The following is a 25,333-nucleotide window of genomic DNA, read 5'->3' as shown; positions in this document are numbered from 1 at the left end:
AATGAAATGAAAATTAGAGTTACACTAATTTGGTTATTCTCTTTAAATAAATTATTTACTTACTTAGTTACTTGCTTACTTACTTCTTACCTACTTACGCAAAATACTTACTTATCACCATATAAGTCCATTTCAAGGATTTTTATTGTGTATATGGGCACATCTTTACAAATCCCATATACCAAAGAGGTGGTATATCATATAACCGGATAATTTGCCATTTGTCCGTGGAACGTCAAGTACTCTTTAGCCCTAACACGACGCCCAATCATAAATATGTCAGCATCGTGATGATGCAATTACAACAATACTTAAATTGTAAGGTACACATCTCTGTTGGGAATTGTTTTTTTTAAATACATAGTATCTCATTTGATTTACTTTTTGGTATTAGAAAAACGCTTGAAATATCTTTTTTGCAACATGAGATTCGTAGTTGCTAATCACTTTTACTCAATCTGCTGTTTGAAAATGGTATCCATATCGATCCCAGGTTAATGCAAAATTAACTTCATCGACTTCATGCCGTTATGAGGGCAAAAAAAACAGCAATAAAATGAAATTTGTTGAATTCAAAAGAAACAACCATTAAAAAGCTGGTATTTTCAGTACATGTATGTTTTCACAGACGGTAGATACCTAGACGTGTATATACTACTGTGTATCAAAATGTTTACCATGAGCTTTCATTGGTGTACAGTAAATTATGGATACGACATAAGCAACTTGAAATGATACAAGAAATAGTCTTTATTTTGTTATTGAATTACCAAAAATATTCAGATAAAAACTGGATTAGAAAGTGAACATGTCAGTTGTTCCTTCTCATTAGTCATATTATTTGTATTACGTACATTGAAATTGTAACCATTTTACGTTGTCGATTAAATGATGTCATTATCAACGTAAGTTTGGTGGACTACATATAAAACAAGATGAATACATCTTTAGTTTTTTTAAATGAATAAAAAGGATTAAATATGCTTTCCATGACCTTATTGATGCGATGAATTGGGCAATTCACTCATAAATTTGACAAAAGAAGTCATTTGAGTTTTTTGTGATTGAATGGTCCCATTGTCCACAATTCCTCAGCTTTAAAAGAGTACGAAATAGCATTACCGGAATTTTTTTTACAATGCGACATGAGACAAAGATCATTCATAAAATATAAAAAAAAGCAACTGCGCTGTTTCTACTTGCAAAAACAATAATGGGCAACTAACTACTGTTTCTTGTTACTGTAAGTAATGTAGCACAAGCTTCTAAACAATGCAGCCTTCAAAATAAATAGAGCAACATCGGCTTCCGGTTGGTTAGTTTTTGAAACGAAAGCAAAGATTCAATAAAAAGCTGGGTGAGTGATGCAACGAACTTGTGATGATGCAATTACAACAATAGTTTAATTGTAAGGTACACATCTCTGTTAGGAAATTATTTTTTCTTCTAAATACAGTGTATCTCTTGCATAGCTGCATATGATTCCATCCCATATATACTAGTATTTTCGATTTTACGTAAAGTTCTGTCTTTGATACAAAATATAAGATCAATTTATTACCAGGCTTGCATACAAACATTTAAGGGAATCCGGTCCTCAAAAATCCAATTCGTTACGCCACAGTAAAGTTAATTCCCTTTGGCGGTATATGAGTCCGACGAATAGGCTCTTTTACAATATTTTTTTTAAAGGTGAAATTTTGAATTAGTGTATTTTTCTAACCAACAAAAAAGGGAAATAAATGTTTCATTCTATAAATATATTAGGCAATTGATTTTAAATATTAGCTTTCACACGATTTACTGAAGTATGGTTCACCCGAGATAACCCGTGTGAAAGCAACTATAAAAAATCAGGTGCCTTATATTATATTTACATTGCTTTACGTTATGAATTTTCCGTTTCTGCCTATTTCAGGTTCCTCGATTATATACCTACTGTTTACTGTACCAATTCATACTTTTGTAGGCGATGCATTATTGGAGTTCTTACCTTCTATTTGAGGAAACGCTTGGATAGTAGGTTTATTGCTTTGGCACACTGACTTGTCATCCCTTTTCAAATTCTTCGCTCTTATACTTTTCTGTGTTTTTTTTAAGATGATAGATGTTTCAGAATCATTTTTGGCTATGGTATACATGTTGTTTTCTTATAAACAGTTGACCGAGGTATTTTTTTTTCGCACGACGTATCATGCAAGATCTGGTTAACCTCAAAATAAGATAACATCTATCTACCACTGAGAATAAATTAAGTTTCTTATTTTTGCCAAATATTGAATATACATTGTTACAAACGCTTTGTTTTTAAATAAAAAACGATTTTTAATAAAATCAACTACTGTTTTTGTTAACTTAATGTCCAATCAATACAGTTTTACAAATAAAACATCGGGCTCGCAAAATTAGAAAGCAATAATTGTAAAAAGGTCCATATTGAAGAAGGAAAAATATATATTTTACCTTTGGTGCTCATATTATTTACATTTAAGAAATTACACATTATTAAGTCCTATTATTAACGGCAAAACATGAATGCATTTTTTTTTTCAAAACAAATTTAGCCTCTGTAAGTCCTCTACCATCTAAATGCATCTATTACATTTACACATAAATTACATTGGTCAATTTCACAAAAAAAATTGAAGTGGAAAGTAAAAACGTCAAAATAGAAAATGGGGTTATGACGTCATATATTGCGATTGACTGCTATTGGCTCAAAGACAATTTTCAAACTTGCTTAAAAACTAACAAAATACATACAATTCTGGGTCAAGCTGAATTTGTCGTTCATTGAAGACCGATGGGTAGCCTTGAGCTGACATTTCTCCTCCAGGTGAATTGTTGTCTCTTTGACATTTTCACCACATTCCTTTTCATTATACTAATGACATCACTCACAAGTAATTGTAGTAGTAGCATGAAACCTTAAAATGAATCACGCCGAAGTAATGTTAATTCCAAAGCTACAAACGACAAAAAGTCTACGATCATGACAACACCAGAAATACCACAATTAAAACCGTTCTCCACAAAAGAATCAAAATGCATACACGTAAAAATACTTATATTTCATTTTTATTTTCAAGGTTCAATGCTGTGTCATTTTCGTTGTTCTTGAGATACTTTTATTGACATTGCTGCAAGAAAACAAGATCAAATGTTGAGATTCGGCAAAAGATTAAACATTTAAAGCACATGCATTTCATATATGCCAAACGGTTTTAGTAGGGAACAACATTTATGAGGAGTGTTTATGAAAAACAAGGCTACGTCGTGCATGAGAGGGACACCTAAACGAAAAAGCAAAAACAAATGATACGCGTTCGACATTGTGTGCGTTTACTCGAAGATTTTTAGACAGCCATGTCTTTTGTTGTAAAGAACTGCCAGTTCAATATGAATTATTGGTGTGCTAAATTTTTTTAAAGACTTTCACTTTCTGGTCGTTGATAATAGGATTTTGACATTTAGCGTGGGTTACATTCAACTTTTTTCTTAGAATTGGATTTCATATATTGAATTCAAGCTGTAGGACAATTTCAAATACTTACGTATTTTAGAGCTACCATTTCATAAAGAATATCGTTTGGCTAGATCCTTCAATCTCAGCTTCCGCAATATAGATGACGTATTATCTTTAAACAATCCTAATTTCGGGGATTTGATACATCGCATCTACCCAAAAGAACTTGAGGTAAAGGATACTACAGATACTGTGAAGTCAGCCTCATATCTTGACCTACACTTAGAATCGATGATAAAGGAAAACTATTGACCAAAATTTACGACAAACGTAATGAGTTTTCATTCAGAATTGCCAACTTTTCTTTTATCTGTGGCAACATCCCTTCGGCTCCTGCGTATGGAGTGTTCAAATCACAACTCATAGGTTATGCCAGAGCTTGCCGAAACTACGCAGACTTTTTGTATCGCGCTAGAACTCTAACAAATAGGCTTCTTGAACAGGGTTATGTTGATACAAGATTGAAGTCATCACTACAGAAGTTTTATGGTCGTCATCATGAACTCGCGGATCGTTATGGTGTATCCATCAGCACCATGAAAACTGATTTATTCAACGGGTCATAGTTTTCCTTTCCTCGTTTGTCTACCCCGGACTTGACTTTTCATGAGCAACTCGGCGGGTGTTTCTAGAAAAGCAGTAATAAAATACGTAACAACAAGTTGTTGGATATTGATATTATAGGTTCTGTAATGCCATGTGGCTACAACAAAAATATCAAATGTGTCGGAAATCTACCAAGAACTACATTGTAAATGCAGTAAAATTAGGTCTTTTTAACACCCATCTCAGTACTAAACGTCATCGTGGTCAATAACGATATCAACTACGTAATCCTCGACAATCAGCGCCAATATCATTATCAGAAATCTTTGACGACCTTCTTTTGAAACTTCAATAGCCTCTTGGTTTACAAAAATTCGTTGAAATCTCTTCACACTGCATGTAAATACTCTTAAACACCTTCGAGATTAGGCACTCTACACTATAAGCATATATACTTTTTCATTCAGTTACAGATTAGCAAGTATTATTTGTGATGCAATTTCTTTCCTCATTTTAGACCTGTCAAATCGGAGTACCTTTGTGACAACAACAAAATATTTCCGCACATTCCATTAGCAAATAAAGGAGTTGATGCGATTAACATCAGCATCATTCCAAACTGAAAAGAATAAATGAAAAAAAAATACCGCCATATTTCAAGAGTCAATTTATTCCTATTGTCTCTAATAGTAGCACCAACACAATTGGCCGTTAATTGTTTTACTATAAACAGGCATTCTAGGACGTTAGTGTAAAGGCCCAACATAAGAACCGTTTGACTTTTACCTGTTCTAAATGTGTCTTTATTATCCCCTCGAGCCATGTCTTCACTGGTGATCCGAACCTACGATAACTACATAAACATCAATACAGAAAACTGTAAGGTACATGGCAGGTTCATCCACTTGTTCACAAACTAGCTGTCTGAATTTCTCACCACAATAATGTCCGCAGTGAAGGAATGACAACAAAAATACTGTGAAACTGTTTACTCGCTTAGTGGTTTTAATCATAACTGAATTCTGAAAAAAAAACTGTAAAGATATTTCAGAAAGAATCAAATTTCGTTCCTCCGCAGAAATGTATTACTATTATTATCCTAGATTTTCTCCTTGTCAATATATATTTTTCACGAAGTATCAGTATTCCATTGGACACTAATTTTGCCCCTCTTTAGGCCGAGTTGTTTCTTTATTCTTATGAATCGGAGTTCCTTCAAAATCATCTGAAAGGCAAAAATGCTAGAACCTTTCATTTCACATATCATATATAAACGATGATAATCCTAAATTTCATCAGAACTAGTAATTGAAAAGTCTACTGCCGTGCAATTTTATACCTTTTTCTCAACTTTGACGAAAGTAGTCATCTCAGTTAAAAATATATGACGAACAAAATTATTTTGATCTTAAAAGTTTTAATTTGCCTTTCTTCTGAAGAATATACCAGTTTCCCTTGCATATGGAGTTTATATTTCTCAGTTATCAATGCATGTCAGAGCTAGTACCGACTATTTTGACTTCTACAGATCCCAACGTACCCAGACAGGGTTTGGACGAAAGTTATAAGACTATATGTTTTATACGCTGCCAAAAATAGTTTTATGGCCGATATCTATATCTTATTGAAAAAAATATTCATAAAGGAATTTCATAATGTATATAAATTATTTTTCTGTAGTTTTTACTTGTCTACTATTATTTTATCTTGAACTTGACGCATTTTCCGCTCAAAGTTCAAACTTTATTTTGAAACTCGTGTTGTTGATTAACTATATATTTGTATGTAGAACTTTTGATTTTCACTAATTAATAGTTAATATCTTTTGTACTGTTTTGATTCCTTTCTTTTTCCAATTTAGACCAGTGGCAATTTTATGCTGCTCGTTTGTGTAACATATACTGGAAATAATGAACCGTAATAGAACAGAAGGTTCAGCGCGCTATAAAACCTGGTTCATCACACCTTTTCATTTTCAAATTGCCTGTATTAAGTCAGTGCCATTGCGGTGGTTTTCAACTTTCCGGTTTTTGCCCTGATATTTTCATTTGTTATATGGACTTTCCTTTCGTTTGACTACTGCCCATTTTCAATCGGTACTGTAAGTTCATTATTGCTCTTCATGAAATATCTCGGTGTATTTTTGGATGAATTGCAGGGGTGTTTGTTTGTTGTTTCAGCGACTTTACGACATAGGTGAATGGTTAAGGCCTTTTAAAACTAGCTTAGCCCCATAGAAGAAATGCGCCTGTCCATAGTCAGGAGATCTTGGACATTAATGTATCTTTATGTCGTTAATTGCATTTTTAGTTTATTGTGAAGACGTGACATTATTCTGTTACCGTGTATGTCATTAATTTTGTAGTCGAGGCTTTTCAGAGCTTATTTAAAGGTGTCTTTATGCTTGAGAAAGGCATTTCTGTGATCTGTATTTACTTTTTTTGTATTACGGTAATGCTGATGAAATGTTTCGTTTACTATTTTTGTTCTGTTCTTTAACTTCCAACAATCCTACCTTTGATTTCATTTTACATATAGAGTGTTTAATAACTTTTAAGAATCATTTTTTAATAGTGACCTAGTTTAGAAATAACGTAAGTAATAACAATAAACAACAACGTGTGACAGGTCATGAAATGGATAATGAAATAATATACAATACACAATGTGACTATTAGTGCATGCATTTATCGACATTCGCCTTCTTGATTAACCAATGATGGTCCCAACAGGGTATCTGGAAAAGAAAACAACTACAGCAGCATGTTTAAAATTTATATATAACGTTTTCTTGTATCGTGTACCTCCATGCTGTTTTCAATGACATTATCAAGAAGACTTTATGTTAGCTCATGATTGAATGCGTTTCTTTTATGAATATGCCATTTTTTATATATTCGAAGCAAGTGCATAATTGTGAATCAGTATTATTACCTGCCAAAAAGCTTTCGCTCACAGATATGTCTGTTCGGTTCCCAACACCAACGGTCATCCCATTTGTAATTTTCTTTTTTTCCAATAAGGATGCAGTCATGATCTCGTAAAGCATCGGGTTCTCCTGATACGAAATCTGTTATAATGATGTCGGATGTTGACCACTTCCAACGTTCTTCGATTTCATGATCAGTTCCACCAAGCCAATAATCTCCATTGAATAAAAAAACTGGTTTAAAAATAGAAATGATGAAATAGATTAAACAAGGTAATGAATATGCACTTCTAAATTGTATGCACCAAAACGAATATGTGATATAATTATATCAAAGTATCCGCACTTGTTGTAATTGATAGTTATGTTCGTACATTATTTGTGACTATTTAAAAAAAGAATTAACAGAGTAGTATGTGCTGATTACATGTCGTTCAGCCTTTCTGTACATGTACTACTCACTTAATGAGATTGAGATATGTTAAAGGTACCAAGTAATGCGAGCAAATCAAAATATTATTAATGTAATGAACAAAATGTAATTCCAAAGTATGTTCAATAGTTTTCCTACTATTTTGGGGGCCTATGCAACTGAAACAAAACTTGAATATTATTACTTTTGGAAACAATATACATTTGTATAAACATGAGCGCAATGTTTTTTTTTTTTTATATACAGTAGTTTATGAATAAAATTATTGGAGGACCATTATCGTTTGTGTATTGGTGTCCATCAAGTAGACTCTGATTGATAAAATTGATGCAGTATAGTTGATAATGGTTATAATGGTTAAAAATATCTCCATCTAGTCATGTCAAAAGGTTTCGACAATATTTCAATTTACTTACTTATGGGAAAGAGGTCAATATTCGGACCATTAATAAGGGGTAAAAAATCACTGGATGTTCTAAATTCTTCATACACCTTGAATCAAAGTTCCATTGTATCACAAACTTAGAACTACGGGATACTTTTCGATAGCGGTTTATGACCATAACAAGCAGTACTTTTTGTGTGTGTTGAAAAAAAACCCTGCATTGTCGTACCGTGAGAAAAAAAGAAGAGATGTTTTTCATGAAAGTCTTTACTGCTATTGAGTGCACTTCGGCTAATCGGGCTTCAAATGACTTACAGGTACACTGAAAAAAAAAACTCAAATTTCATAATGTACAACATTAGGTATGTATCTATTAATATCAATTTCATATTTAAATGTGACATGGACGTATTTGCCCTTATTATAACGCCTGAAGGCGCCTCCTGTTTTCATTTCCTGGCAAATAACTGGATATTCAGTCTTCATTGATAAAAGCCCGTCGATAGCAACTAGTAACGTTAAATTATTGGTTTATAAATGAAGAAAATACGTGTACATTCAAATGTGACTTGAAATAGTCATCATGATTAATACATGTGATAAAATGATTATGGATAATATATTAAAAAGTCGTTTACATGGAGATGTTGTTTGAATGAATAAAAATAAATTCTAATGTAGCATCTTCATATCGTCAAACAGTAATGTCGGTACAACCCCACATTTAGCTCCTGCGCACTGTCTCTTTTCTTTCGCTGTCGCTTTGAGACAAAACACTCATTTAAAAACGTTTACGCGATGATTTAACGGCTGACAGATAATCTTACTGAAATCAATTATATAAATACACACATTTAACACATACGATGACATATTTATACAAATTTAATCCAACTTCCATACAGGGGAGGTTAAACGATACAGTCGTTATTTTGGCGACGCCTAGGGAAATTATTGTCACAACAAATACTGTATTTGTCATATTAGGAAAGAAATAATTCCTTCCGGGAGTAAATTTGTACTCATTTTTAAAGCTGTTTGGCATTTATATTCCCATTTAACACAATAAATTAAAATAGTCGAATATCAATGCCGTACCCCTGTAATGTAATGTTGATAAACAAAATATCTACCGATGATACAGAATATTAAAGGAGCTACATCATTGGATTCTCACACCGAGACAAACATTGTTCAGAAATTTTAAAGCAAGGTGTTTCATTCTTTGCGACTAAACAATTGATGGGGAAGTGCCACTTTTAAAAGTCTTTAGCCTGACCTGAATCCCAAGAAAGGTCAGGAGAAAGCACAACAAATTTTATAACAAATATTTCATGTCAATTACACGTACTTACAAATGCAGCATTCCAGTAAAGGGACGTATTGCTGAACAAAAAACAACTATGGTTGAACTAAACCCAACCTGTTGGACATGACAATTCTTCCAATGCTAAAATATTCACCGTTCCATTTATTAGATTTTTGATTTAGAGTTTTGCTTTGTGTTAAAAAGTAATAAAGGGAATGAAGATTTTAACGAAAATGAAACAAACAACTTGTAATCCAGGAAAAAAGACCAGACAAAGAAAACTGACACGTACAATAAAGAACATAAACTAACCAAAGTAATACATAAAAAGTAACAAAAGTAAATGAGCAACACCATTTAAAACGTTTAGCATTGACATGCATATATCTAAGCAAGAACAAATATTGATCTACGATTTGAACTATTATAACTCAGATGCAGTATTTCCGACAAAACATGTAGATATACGTGTTTTCATTACTGCTATACTTCCTTTATCTATTATTTGAATGCATTGTTTTATACACTCATCATAAATGGAAATAAATGTCATATTACTACCAATCTTTGTATTTTTTAAAGAAAATCTCCAAAGGTTAATATTGAAAGGTTAACTGATCGCTTCAATTCAGGATTGAACTGTTTGTAAATTGCTAATCACAGATATAATCACTTATGATTAATTGTTGAGGTTGCAGGAAATCTTTAAATAAAGTACAATGAAATAGTTCACAAAATATTTATTGTTCAAATTTGTGTTAAATTATTATCATTACCAGTATTATCATCCATCATTGTCTAAGTTGGTTTTCTTTTGGTATTGGACGGAATCTGCAATACCAAGGTGCTAACGAGGAGAGGTTTCTTGGAAAAACAACACTAGGAAAGGTTTCTTGGAAAAACAACACTAGGAACACAACGTAAACAATGCATGGTACAAAGGAACAATTTTTTTCCCCAAACCTGGAAAAGCGAAAAAAAACCCTACTCATACCCAAGGATTAACTTTGGTGCTATGGGAAGGTGAATAAGGTTAGTTGAAAAGGTAAGTCATGAATATTAAGTGGAATCTCTGATCATATTCAAAAAGATTATTTTATGTCATTTAGATCATGGTGACAACCATAGATATTTCGACTTTCCCTGAATTTATGCGAAGTTTATATTGAAGTATTGAATGCCATCCAGATGCCAATACAGTTGAGAGTGAACTTGACAATTTCAAAATAGCAACCATGATTTTTAATCTAGTAACATACAACACATTTCAATGACAGTTGGAAGTTGCCACCGGACCATATAAGTTAGGGAGACTCATTAAGGTTACTACGTAATTTTTAATTGCTTCTATAACTTATTATTTAATACAGGTTCTAGTTAAGAAATTTTGACACCATTTTGCAAGATTCGAACCAAATCTGTGATGCGATGAAATAGTTTTTAAAAACGTTGCCGTTCGGGTTGAATGTACCTCAGCTAGTCTGGCATTTTTATCCTCACAAGATTTCTTCATTACAAAAAAAACAAAAATACCTTTTTTTATATACGACGACCCTATAAAGTAACTTTTTTGTCAATAGTCGCAAGTCTAATAAGTAAATATTTAATTTCCATAACACAATCGTGCAATGCTATTTATTCCCATTTCAATGATTCTTTTTCTTATTCATAATGTTGTAATTATCATATGTACAACAAGTTGACAACATCCAATTGTTATAAATCAATCTCTACAAATGCAGTGTTTAGAGATAAGGCTTGGGTAAATGTTCTATAATGGTGTGTACATGCTTAAGATGAAGGGGTCGTCCCAATGGGTTGTCAAACATCACTGATCTTAAAAGTAACTGAAATCACGTAGTAGATTGTTGTGATTTGCACTTACGCTCGTTGATATGACGCATAAATTGTCATAATCATATACTTGAGATGTATATTTAGTAGTGCACTTATCGCATCATAGAGAAACCTTTAAATATCCCCCGAGGGATCTTCTAATTTTTGTTTCTGATTTAATAATTTTCATTCAAGTGTTCCCATCGATAGAGTTTCTACATATTTTTCCTGGTAATATCGTTTCCGATCATCAACTCTTCCTACATGAATCGATTAGCTTACGTAATGTACATGTTTATTCATTCAATTTTTCGTAAAACTCCGTGAACTTGTACTACCATCTATTAATCGATGACTTGAAGAACTTGCCTTTTTCAACTCGTAAATAATGTACAACGGTTAACTCAAAGGCTTGGTCAGTTTTTATTCAGTAAAAAGTTTGATCTTTTATGGTATTTAACCTATCACAGGTTCTGCAGGATACCTAAAAATCGAAAGAATATATAATATCTATGTCTATAATGACTTATTTGGGAGACTTTGGGTTTTGAATTTAATAGCTAACATGAACTCTTCCTGATTTCAAAAACGACTTTATAAAGGTTAAATGAAATTCTGCTTTGGTTTTCTGAGGTTTTTGTACACTGCTCACTAACAGGAATTTACCCCTATTATGATAAAATATTTATGCATTCGGGATACCGAAAAATGTTCTTTAATATTTTGCAATAAACTAAAATGAACATGAAAAAAATAAGAGAATTATTCAAAGCAACATAAGTATCGGATACCGCATCTTAAAAAACATACCAATATCTGGCCCGAGGCATGCGATACGGATCTTACCGTGTATAGTTTTTGAATCATATATTTTATAACGTCCAGAGAGAAGGTATTTTGTCAAAGGGCAAATGAGAATGGGGTTTATTACATATATGTTCGTGAATGGTTTTGGTTCTTGTACAAAATTTTGCTTTGCTATGACATTCACAATTACTTGTACATGTAGGTCCATCGCAGGAAATGAGATATAAGCTCTTTCACTATGTTTATACTGAGTAAACAGAATGTTTACCGCCGATGTAATTTGCTGATAGTCCTTCATTTATTATTATTTTCAAGTGTCGTCTGCCCATGCTAGTAAAAACCTGGAAGACACCGGGACTAAAGGATAAGGAGTTCTGAAAGGGTCGCGATACGTGGTATGCGATATAGAGTAAATGGCAATGGTCGTGATACAGATAAACGAAATTGACATATATTCGTATAAATATTTTGTATTTAGTACTAAATTTATGATATAATATATTGGCATTTACTCATAAAGGTATAATGGCATTTCAAATCAACAAGATCAAAGAAAAGGTTTCCGTCATGCTGCTTTTGGTTATTTTGTTATTCTTTTTCAACGGGAAAGTGATTTACCGGTTATTTTTTGTTTTCTTATTTTGACATACTCTGATTCGCAGATGTATCTTAATTTTCCATCACAGACCCCATCATCCCACTGATATTTTGCGTCTTTCCATATAAGAAGACAGTCTTGTCCGGTCTTGTCATCTGGTTCTCCCGGTACCCAATCTGTCACAGTGAAGGTGGAACCAGTACTAGCCCACTGCCATACTCCTTCTATGACATCATCTCTGCCACCAAGTCAGTAACCTAATGTGTGGATATTTAAAATAGCTGTATTTGAATCTTAACTTTAAATGAACGTTTTAAGATAGCCATTATGAGAATGCATACATTTTTGTCAGTCTTTGTCTTGATTATACTAGTTTTACGCTCCTTAAGAGAGCGTTAATGTTTGTATCATCTACTGAATTCTGTGTACTTATGGCTAGAAAAGGCATGAGTATCCGGTTTGTACTTTCAATTCCAAGTGTTTAAAAAGCATCATTGCATCTACAATTGTGTGTCCTTTATAAATGCCCTCGAGAATCACAACAGTCTTGGCACATTTTCGCTAGCTTCGATGACTCCATACGAATCTCGAAGAATCATAACTTTTCCAAGATATGGATGGCCAAAACAGACAACAGCATGGCGCATGGATATTTAAAAAAAAATGATGTTATTAGTATTCGGGTGTTTAAAGTTGCAATACGATAACGAAACAAAAATAGTCGATAAATATGAAATAAATCGAAACAAATCGAAACAGAATGAAACGAATAAAAATGAAATAAAACAAATCTTTAAAGACTCTTCGTAGTTATACGTACCTAATGTTTACCTGTGCCTAACAATTCAAACATTTCGAACCATAACAATTCTAAGCGTGTTTCGTACATTAGGAAGATTTAAAATGGAAGGTTATTAGAACAATAAAACAGAACTTACAAAATGACAGGTGGCACGAATTTCTGTTTCATGTTTCACATGTCTAATATTTCATGTGTATGTTATGATATGTGTTGTAAAATGACAAAAAAATTAGATGTGTGTTCATCTTTTCGGACGACAGCGCATTTTTTACTATTTGTTATTATGTAGAGCAAACGTAGAGTCTATGTATTTCAGCCAGCCTAGCGTTATGGGCTTGACAAGAACTCTAATAGAATTAAATGTAAAAATGTAAAAATAAATCAGTAAGACAATCTCAAGACAATTTTCTATAACTTTTCCAAGGCAATATTTTTTAATCTCTGAGGAATATTAAACGTTGCTAAACATTTACATTTAATGCATATTTTTAAAATGATGTTAAGTCTTTTCTGTTTGTGCTGTGCATTTACGTTATAATTAATTGATATGCCAACTATGTTTCCAAATGTTGTGGTAATTAAAGAATGTTTACAAGACATGCCAAGTTGTAGCTGAAATTAATATTTGTCAATTATATTTCTACCATAGGTAACGGTTTATGTAAACACTGCTTCCACTAAAGAATGCGCCATAAAGTTGTATAATGTTTACAAAACTCACATGAGCATCGAACCAAGTAGGTGCTGAAGTACTAAACAAGAAACAGGAGACATCATAGTGGTGCCACCCTAGTGGGCATTCTGATCGAACAGAAGCTGCAATATACGTACAAAACGCAGATGTATAAACTTCAAGCTCTATTGTTATCGCCCATGTATAAAAAATCATCGAAATATCGGACAGACAATAAAGTTTGTGTTTGTTTATGTGTTATACTGCAAATGGGAAGACGTATAAAATCGTACTTCCTTGGAGTGGGTAGTCGTATTATTGATCTTTTGCATTTTTTATCTCTACCAAAGAAACTTTTTTATGTTTAATCATATTTAAAAAGAATATTGGGCCTTTTTTCAATGACAGAGTCATTACTTTTCTACATTTACTTCTTACCGAAATGTAAACTACATCCAATGAAAACAAACAACGTAAATTGCAACACGAGTACTGTATAACTATGTGAAATGCAATCCAAATAACGTGTTCACCAATAGGGCAAGGATAAGATAAGAATACTGAGTACATATAAAAGTTCTTATATTTAATTCAAATATCTGTCTACATGGTAAATGGAAGACATTTGTTTTCGATGGTCTAACATTGTAACATCCTGCTTATTTTGATCAGTTTCGTACATAGTCCTCTTAATATTTCGCAGCGCTTTTCTGGAAGACCGTTGCTTTGTGTGAATTTTATGTTTATGCTAGTATAAATTGTAGAATACGAAGAAGCATTTTGGAGTAAAGGCAAATTAATACAGAGTTACCTACTGATAAACCAACTGAAAACTTAAAGTAAACAACGTAACAATGGATTAAACCAAAAAATCTAGAAGAGCACCGGTAGATAAAACTTCCGCTGCATCTTAGTCAAAAATAAGGATCCATTAAAAACTGGGTCGATAACAATGCTGTTGGACCTAAGGTCTCCAAAGGATATCCACCAACCCAGGAGTCAGACTAGTCTGAACCCGAATTATATAAACTTTTATTTATCATATTCATAAAAATTTGCAGTATTACAAATTTCAAAATTCATACAAGTAAAACACTGAGGCTCCATCCATTGTATTGCATGTGGTGGTTATATGAGTATTTGTTTTACCTTTTAGCCTAACAGATAAGGTCCATCTGTTATACCAGACAATGTTTCATTGTATATAACGATGTTGCTTGCTCGATGCAACGACTTGATATTCATCATTAATGTTTACATTTTCCGTCCTACTCAACACTAATTTGGCTTTGATGTTTCAGGACAACGTATTTTTGTGTTGAGTTAGACAAATTGCATTGTAAGTGTTGATGTGATAATGCGGTCAACATATGACTAAGTAAAACAAAAAGAGCGTTTAAGCAGCTAGTACTTGTTTTTTTCAGTTATATTTTGACTTTGCATGGTCATTACAGTCATTAATTTAGCTAGAATTGTAAGACATACAGTCAATCACACAATGTTATTTTCATTAGCTCGCTAATAAAAAAAATGAACACAAATGAATTGCATTTGAATAAATGTATTACTTTTTTTTTCTTTTGAATTATCATCAACGTAGAGCTCTTGTTACTTGAAATATTATCAAGGTGATGAAAAAGTACTCACGTGTGCATCATACCAGGTTATCATTGTACTACTAAACAAAAAACAGGATGTTCCATAGTAAACCGATCTAAAAGGACATTCGGACTTCACCAAAATTGAAACTGGGGCAACTAACTTCATATTTTTAAAACTTATGCAAGTTTATATTATATTCCAATATGACGTGCTTTAAAGCTCTTAGGCCACACCCATAGTAAAATAATTGATAAACACATGACCAATATTTCGTGCGGCAACTAATAGTCTGTGTTTATTCAATAATATGAAGAAACTAGTCCTATTAGAATCAAAATAAATGACCCAAACTATCGCTGGGGATAAACCAATTGGTCATAAAAGGCCATTCTATGATAAAACAATGTTACTTCTATTTGTTCTTTAGCTTTTAATTCACTAGCTTGCATGTTAATTACATTTTACTTACACGAGGGGTTATTTTGATATGGTGCATTGGTAATGATTTCACTCCACCGGTTTGTTTTCCACTAATTTTAAACGACATTCTGACTTCATGTGTCCATTGGACATGCCTGATTGCTTTGCATTTTTTGAATGAACGATATTCAATTGTTCACACCGAGTCTTAGTTTATATTCGAAGTAATGTTAGTTTATACTTACCGAAATTTTATATTGCAACAGTACAATAGAAGTAAATTATTCTCATTTTCACTACAAGAAATGCGCAGTTTTTATTTAGTCGACCGAGCGCAATTACTTCATATCTTCTTATCATAACTGATAAGAATTTCTACAGAATTTCTACGTGACCTTTGTACTATAGCAAATTTAAAACAAAGAATAGGGGTTATTCTGATGAAGTCATAAGCATTTCTTTACGTTCAAGACAAACTTGTACTCAGCATCAATCTGTCTTTAAAACCTATGATCGTTATACCTTCATGTAATGCATTATATCTAAAATGATCCTGTATATAAATATCACCTATATCATATGTGGCAAATTGTGCTCACCTGTTTCACTATAAATACAAATTAATCGAGATCACATATTACAAATTCTGCCATCCATGTTTGATTGCATACATAAGTTTAAGTCTCACTACTAACAAAATTCCTAATTGTTATCTATATGAAGTAAATTCCTAAAATAAATACGCAACTGTGATATATCTATTTTTTTACTTTTTTGTATATATTCAAAACGCTGTAACTTGTTCTGTTTCTAGTTCTAGATTTACCATATTTTGCTCAAGTAGTGGAATTTGTAATTTTGCATAAATAAGCTCATCTTGTAGAATTTCACATTTCTCTAGCAGATGATGAATCTTTGCTTCTTTTTCTTTAATTATCTTCCCAGAATCAACATCCAAAATATTATCCGCATCCTTAAAGCTGCATTTTCGTTTTTAAGTTTGTCGACCAGGAACATCTTCCAAGGTTCGTCGTTGCGTTTCAAAATTAATGTAGTGTTTGATAGCTCGGCCAGCTAGGCTATTGGTCTAGGGCGCTGGACTTAGTGCAGGCGGTGTTGCCATAGATGTGACAGCGGTACGAGTTCAAGTCCCGCGGAGGGAACGACAAAAAGTTTGCATCGCAAATTTGACAGTTCTAACATCGTTGGGAATTTTTCAGACCTTTATATATATATATATATGAATGTCCCTCTGTCCGTCTGGGATTCTTCCCCTTGTCGGCGTATAATTTAGGTTGTGTTATCTTATCGATGTGTTTTACATTTATCCTTTTAAAATGACCTTGTTTTATGAAAATGAAAGTCACTATTCAAATTATTGTTAGGTATAAACTAAAGAAATGGAATGTACTATTTTGTTAAAACTCTTTTATTGAGAGTTTTGCATGTTGTGTTGCTTTTCATAAAACATACAGTTCATCTTCTGTAATATAATCAAAATTCATTACAGTATCGTCTATGTATACCTACTATCGTATTCATAGTTTTCCATCTCAATTTCTATAAAAATCAAAGAGATCTTGTAGCAAGATTGGCGTTGGTCACATTCTTATTCCTTTCGGAACGTCATAGTGGGTATTTTCAGATCAATAGAATGTATACCTAGTGCTCGTTACACTGCTAGACAAGATCTCATTTAAATTTTTAACAAGAAAGAATATTGAAGAAGATATGTTTAGCTTGTTAAGTAAATGTGTTGGATTTAGTTTTGAATGTAACCCCAATTTTAATTCATATTTACACGTACGATAATGACCACTAAGTTGTATGCTAAAGTTATTTTTATTCCACTTTGTATATACATGTAGTACCCGTCACCTCAAATGTGTTGTTTGATGACGGACAGTTAAAAATTTTGCACTTTTAAAGTATGAATCATCATATTCCAGTCTGGCCTCAAAATCTTGCAAATCCAGAGCTGTGTCCAAGAAAGGAACACCACCAAATTCCAGAAAACAGGAACGTCAAACTTTTCCTTTTAAAATCAGCATTTACAAAACTTTATTTAATGACTCAAAACAGACCAGTATTAAATATTGACTCTAAAAACTGTACATATTATGAACATTTTTTATTTATTACAGCTTTTCAAAACTTTGGAATACAATTTAGGTTTTTTCCCTTTCGCATTCTTCAATAACCATTTACAATTCTTGATTATTATACAATATTATACAAGTAAAACTATTAAAAGAAAAAGACTTCGAAAAGAAACCTCATGAGTCTCTTACTTATGGTTAAGTATATAACAGAGCTACAAACTCACCTTATGGCAACAATTCTGGTGATGTTGGCAGTTGTGGTGGTGACTCTGGTGACGTTGGTGGTTATGGTGTTGATAGTAGTTGTGATAGCGATTTTGGTTATTCTGAAGGATATATTGATGACAGTGGTTATGGTTGTGTTGATGTCGGCAGTAATGGTGGTAATGGATGTTTTGATGGTGACTTTGTTTATGGTGTCGGTTATATTGATGATAGTGGTTGTGATTCTGATGATGTTGGCTGTTATGGTGCCAGAAAACCTGAAACAGAACAACTTATAATAATTAAATAAGAAACTATTAAAAACTTATCGAAAAGCTTTGATATTATTTCTCTGATACTATTCCTAAATGGGGCATTTTTTTATTTTAAGTTGCAATTATTCATTATTTTAAAAACAGATATATATAGAGTTTGTAAACAAAGCCCTTCCCCATGTATTCATTGCTATAAACTAGTAAATAGCTATACCATACTTATTCAATTTGTTATAGTTTTTTATCATGTCAGGTGAGCAAATCAGTTTTCAAGTTGCAGATGGATACACTGTAACGATCAACGAGTTCACGGTGACAACCATAAAACTTCTGTAGTAATGTCTTCAATCTTGTATATTTTATAAAAGAGCTGGCTGATACTACGCAGACGTTTTGTACCGCATTAGACGTCTATCAATTAGGCTTCTGGAACCGGGATTACAAGATTAAATCCAATCATTACGAAATTTTTACAGTCGTCACCATGAACCTGTCTGCGGGTGTATCCAGAAAAGCAGAGGATGCTTACCAATTTCGGTGCTCCTGATCCACGATACGAGTTTTGATCTGATTTTAACATTTGAATTCACCATAATATAAGTTTATACAAGACATGCTTAAAAGAAGTTTCCCTGATAGCCAAACACATAATAGACCAATTAGGGAAAGTTCTAAGATCAAATGTACGATAGCAGAACACACTTGTGGATATTATCATTATTATATACCTACCCAGAGTTTGAATAATTTTAATAAAACACACCTACTACATCTAATATTCAGTTGATTAGTCCCAAACTGTATGTTTTAAGACATTTTTAAGTTTTATTATTATTATTTAGATTTCAATTCAAAATCAACATGTTCGACATAATTGAATTTCGACACCATTTCTCGATTTCATTTTATGTGTTGTTATTCTTGCCATAAGGACTTACTTCGACTTCAAATAAACCGTTTCTTAATATGAAATGTGTCATCATGTCATCTGAAATTTTGTAAAGGTAAAGTTGCAAACGGTCTTGATCATGATAATCTTTGCCATCATTTGGTTCACTACACCAAAACTGAAACCAGTACAAGCCATTTGCATTCTGCCTTTCCAAGATATTTGATATTGTTATGAAAAGAAACAACTGTTAACATTTAAAACATCCGCTTGTTTGTGCTAGGAATTTCAATTATCATTTGAATTGTAATTGATTCTTGTAGCAGTGTTGTTTATACAAGTTGAAGGATCTAAAACATGAATTCTTTAAAACTGTGCTACCCAAAATGACGTCCGTTTGTCGGAATTATTTAAACTTTACATTGCTCTAAGAAGTCCCAAATATTTTCGTTGTCATCACCCATTGAAAAGTTGTTCATTTATAACAAATAGCTACGTCTCTCATAAAAAATCTCTAAATAAATTAATCATATTCAAGTATAGATATTCATGCAAGAACCAAGATGGCGCCATAGTAACGTTATTAAAATAAACATTTTTTTTGCTTTTGCTCTAACTACATCCAATGCACATAGAATCATGTACACTTATTTTATTGCAAATTCAGGATGTCGAAACGATTTGATGATGTAAAATTGATTTCAAAGCCTTGCACATTGTCCACGCATGATTTCTCTTCACCATTATCTCTTAGTTTTATCATTTAAATCAATGAGTGAAAGTCTGTATGTATCTGAAATACGTTTCAGCATAAAAAAAAAGAAACTATCGCCACATGTTTCGCCTTCATTCTTTACCTTATCCTTAAATGGAAATATATTGATATATTTTCGATCATTATAAACAAGTTGGTACGCTAAGACCCATAGTTAAACCCCGGTTTTACTAGAGATTAAAAATATAAAGAATACTCAACAAATGAACAAGCTTTTTCAACCACATTAACAGACGAATCATCTACAACTAAGGGGCTCCTGTGAGCCTGAATCACTTTCCTAGGTCAGTTTTCCCTTTCAAGGGCAATAAATATAACAAGGGGTCGTCCAACAACTTTGACCCAATACTTATACAGGCCTTATAATTAGTAACATTTCATCAGTTGAGTGGTTTTTCTATCCATTATAGTATTTGCTAAAACTGCCAAAAAACGTACTTGTTTACTTCCAAGGACAATAACTCTAACAAGGAGTCTTCTTACAATAACGACCCAACGTGAAGACGGAAGTTCACATTTTATTTTCTAATATAGTTTGAAAAATATATAGAAATGTGAGACTTTATCCATGTGGTTTAAAAACAATCATTGGCGGTCATGTTTGACGCTTGATCTATATAAACGAAGTAGATACCATAATGATGTTGGTGACAGAGTTTGGTAATGACCGAATGAGTGATTCCAGAGGAGAAGACATTTGTTAAAGAAATATTGATAAAAGACGACGACAGACGCCAAGTGATTGTAATGGATTACAGTTTGATACATTTGAGTCGCACCGAATAAAATGGCGGACATTTGAAACTACTTTTATTCACGATGTGAAATCAGCTAACAAAGCATATCGTATTTGCAGTATTTAATTCACTTTCTAACATAACAAAAGGGGATTCAAAATATGGCCTTTGATCGTATATTACTTAAATTAAATACGGTCAGTTGTATAATCAAATCATTCTTGGTTGGTTGGAATAAACCTCTGCAACACTTTGAATTTTTAAGAATGTGTTAGTTAATGCAGTTTTGAAGATTTTTTTAAAATGTTTCATCCAATTATTTCAAAAATTGTCTTTATCTTTTGAGAAATAAAGTCTTGGAAGCTTGAGAGGCCATGCTTCGAAACAATCGCTAAGATATTTACTCTGAGATGGTAGTGCGACATTTTTATATAATATTGTAAATAATTTATATGTCTTTTTTGTTTAAGAAAAAAACTGATTTTTTTGTAATGTTGGCATACGAAGAAGGATCTTAATTGCAAAATGTGTAAATTGTGAAATTTGGTGCGTTTTTGAAAACTCTGCCCAGATAATCATTTGATCAAAGAAATCAATCAAGGCACGAGTTTTTAGCAACGTAGACCGATGGCAATTTTATGCATATATTGCATTTTATAGGAAATAATTATTCGAAATGGAAGCAGGGGTACAGGTGTATTCTATATGAAATGCGCGTATATAATCAGGACCACTGCTTTTTTTCCAACTGTCCGGTTTTACCTTGATATTGCCATTTGTGTGAAGGACTTTTCTTTTTTACTATTACCTTTTGCCTCTTACATAAAGTTTATCAGAAAGGTAATTTTGGCATCACCTTAATACAGCAACTCATACGTTGATTATTACCAGAACATAAGTAAAATTACTTCTACCATTCCGATATCAATGCCCATATCTCATTGCTGTATCCCGTGCGAAATAGGCAACCTTGTCTGAGTAAATAAATATCAGTTTACCTGCGTTATGAGCAGTACAAAAGCTCTCTATAAATGTTATAAATTTAATACAAAACGAATCCGACTTTTGATGATTTCAAAAATAATGCTTCAGGAGTTACATGTACAATTGCATTAATTTATGCACATCATGAGAAGATCTGTGAAACTGCAAAATATAATTACGGTACAAAGACTGGAGTAACTTGTCCTATCTATCTGCAGCTATGTCCTTCTTGTTTCATTGTCAAGATTTTATTAAAACAAACTTGCCATAGTCCATATTCTTATTTAAATATTATGTTAAAACCGTTAAAATGTAATTGTTAAACCCTATATTTGATAAACAAACGATATCTTTCCACTTAAAGAATCGGAGTTGACTCCATAAAGACGAATATATATGTACAGAAGTAGTGTTCTTTGATTACAGCGTTACCTTGGTAATCGAACTTCTTTGGCATGTTTGGTCCGTGGTCTACTACATTTCCGGCAATTTTTTTTTTAAATCTTCGTGATGTATCCACATTTTCTTTCAGTGTAAAGTGTATGACCGAATAGTACCAGTTGAGACACACTGTTAATCTAACATTATATTTTTTTTACTTTTTACTTTTTAACTGGTCTTTTTTCCCTTTCGATTTTAGTACATTTGATATTTATTTTAGTACTTGGCATTGCAAATATCTTTTTTTTATTTCTTGGTTCCTATCAGGAAAAGTTGTTTGTTCTGCCCGATCCGTGGAAAGATTGACCCTGTTCCTCAGCCTAAATAAGAAGGTTCAGTTCAAAATTACTGAATAAAAAGCATTATGAAACCAACCAATGGTACAATTTTCAATATTGCCAGACCCTGAAAAATTAATCGGTAAATTAGTTATTGTGATATTCTGACCCTCTACCTGTCAAATTTTGTTGACATATTATAAAAAAATTATTGCCTAATACCGAACATCAAATGTGAAACTGTTATATTTTTTACCAATACCTATAGCAAAACATACCTAGAACGACAATCAACCCTCGCTCCAAATAAAAACGTTATTCATACCTGATCTACTTGTGTTGGTTTCTGTCCACTTACACCTTTACTGAGTAATGAGTTGCTTTGTAATCAAACTTGAATTTACCAGCAATCATTCGGAACATCAAACCAAACAAAATCAAACACGTTGTTACTATCTTAGTCTCTGTGGTCTCACGAAGAATAATTCAAAGATATGAAATCACTTTTTAATTGGTCAGATAATATTTTTTATACGCCTTTAATACGTTGTTATCGATAACAGTGTACTGAAGCAAATAATTTGGGTTTTTTTAACCTACCATTAATGTTGCTGATTAGCTTAATGACTAATAAATGTTTGGATTAAATAATCTATGAGAAATTAAGTATGGTTCTGCCTAAACACCAGGCAGGGGGTTATTCATCATATCTTAAGATAATCAATGAAACCGTATAAATACATTTGTGAGGTCCTTAACACAAACAACTCTTCCTATGTTCATGTTCTTGATTCTGCTACTTACCGTGAAATATTTTTGACTGGTTATAGTATAAAAATTCTGGTGGGAAGATTTCCTATACTTTTTCTTTAGTAGAACATAACAAAAAGTTAAGTGTAAATATCACAAGTGGGCAACTTTTATTTGCACTTTAATTTTTGAATACAGTTTCTATGAGGCCTATTGAAGAGTTTCCGATAAAAAAATACTTGGATTTTCCTATGTATCTTGAAATATTTTAGATTGGTTATACACAGGCGAAATAGCGAGAGATGTATAACGGATGTAAAACATCTATAAATCGTCCGTACAACACGGATAGTTTTAACGTTTAGGACCACTGACGTTTTACGTCCGTACAATTTATTCGTGAAACGGTTTTATATGAATAATACATCCGTATAACGGATGAAAAACATCGTTAAATCCCAGTTTTTAGTGGAGTCCGAGTTGCTCATTTGCTTCTGTTATTGTGTATGGATGCAGCAATGTATCATGGGTTATGAAATTCTTCCAAAATTGAATTAGACTGAATTATAAGTAAAAATGTACATGTAAATTTCTTTACATTTTGATTTGTTATTCGGCTTTTATTCTTTTACAATTCATCAAAATGTAAGAAAATTGATACATTGCATGCCGTATCTTCTTTAAAAAGTGTCAAACAAGTCAATAACATTATATTACACACATATTTTTGTCATAATGGAAACTAACATAATGTTATTAGTTAAGCTAACATTATATGTGTACAGTACATAGATGGCATATACTGTAAACATTAGATTCACAAGTAATCTTTAGCATGTTTCAAAGATTTACAATTCATTGTCAAAAAAATGTTAAATAATTCATTAAGGTAACTTCTATAAGCCCTAACAAAAATAACTGTAAAGGTAATGGTACTTTAAATATGAATAAACACCATAATTACAATTTGTAATGTACGTTTTCAAAAAATGTACCAGTAACCTCCCGTTTTCAAAGTATCCAGTATCAGAATTAAAACGAAAAGCTTAGCAGAGGGCATCATGATGCGACTGTAGTAGTCGAACCCTGAACAGCTGGCATAAGTGTGGGCACAGTATTAGTTTTTGACATACTGAAGTTTTTTTTACATATTTGGGTATAGGGACTTACAATTCCTTATGGACACAATTGGTTTTGCCACTATATTGCACAAAATTTAAAATTGAAATACAAAAATTCAAAATAAGACCAAAATAAAAAAGTAAATTGTGTCGGGTATGGCTCCTTTAGCCCTTTTAACTCAAAAACCATAACAGATATATCTATGATCTGATTAAAATATGCAGGCCGTGATTCTCATTAGGAATCAAATAAAAATATTGAAATCAGACCAAATGTAAAAAGTTGAATTTTTGGGGTGTGGTTCCTTTGAACCTTTATAACTTGAAAACTGTCCATAATGCATCAAATTTTCTTTAATACATGTGTTTACCGGAACAAAATAAAAAAGAAATCGTCAAAATCAAACATTCTACACGTTTTAATAAAACCTATTTATGTGTGAAAAGTCAAGATGAAGAAAAACGGCTCTTTTCTTAAAAAAACAACGATGTATAATGTTTTTAAGTCGGGATTTTAACTGGTATGGGGAATAGAAGTATACAGTGTTGAAAAATCATAGGTTTTAATATTATTATATTCAGATAATAGTCTTGAACTGATTGTCTCCAACAGATCTTTCGAATTTTTCAGGATCATACCTTAAGAAAAATTATATATATAGATATATTGAAACTTTTTCCCCCACATGAGCAACTCCGCGGGTGTTTCTAGAAAAGCAGAGGACGCTTACCCTACCGGTGCACCTGGTCCATGCTCCCATTTTTAGTGGAGTCCGAGTTGCTCATGTGCTTTTGCTACTTTGTATGTTTGATTTTAGTTACTTTGTGTTCTTTGTTGTGTATGTCTGTAAAACATTAAAACTTTACAACATCAAATCTAGTTTCATGGATCGATTCAGTATGACTTGGGA

General features: G+C 32.4%; 1 long non-coding RNA gene and 1 pseudogene across 1 annotated transcript; both read right to left on the bottom strand.

Moving 5' to 3' along the window:
- Window positions 1-6,744: 6,744 nt before the first annotated feature.
- LOC148611153 (uncharacterized) lies at window positions 6,745-9,427 on the bottom strand. Its single transcript, XR_015924070.1, has 4 exons — window positions 9,175-9,427; window positions 8,049-8,141; window positions 7,007-7,235; window positions 6,745-6,809 (listed from the first exon to the last, which is right to left on the bottom strand). It is a non-coding gene; the product is annotated as an uncharacterized LOC148611153 (long non-coding RNA).
- Window positions 9,428-11,454: 2,027 nt separating this feature from the next.
- Window positions 11,455-15,485, bottom strand: LOC148611152 (perlucin-like protein; annotated as a pseudogene).
- Between the last annotated feature and the right edge of the window lie 9,848 nt (window positions 15,486-25,333).

This window comes from Perna viridis, chromosome 7 (assembly GCF_037379345.1).
Source record: "Perna viridis isolate PV_CMFRI_1.1 ecotype Kerala chromosome 7, ASM3737934v1, whole genome shotgun sequence".
Classification (NCBI taxonomy): Eukaryota; Metazoa; Mollusca; class Bivalvia; order Mytilida; family Mytilidae; genus Perna; species Perna viridis.
The sequence above is the reverse complement of the archived record's forward strand: the minus strand, read 5'-3'. Positions and strand labels throughout refer to the sequence as shown.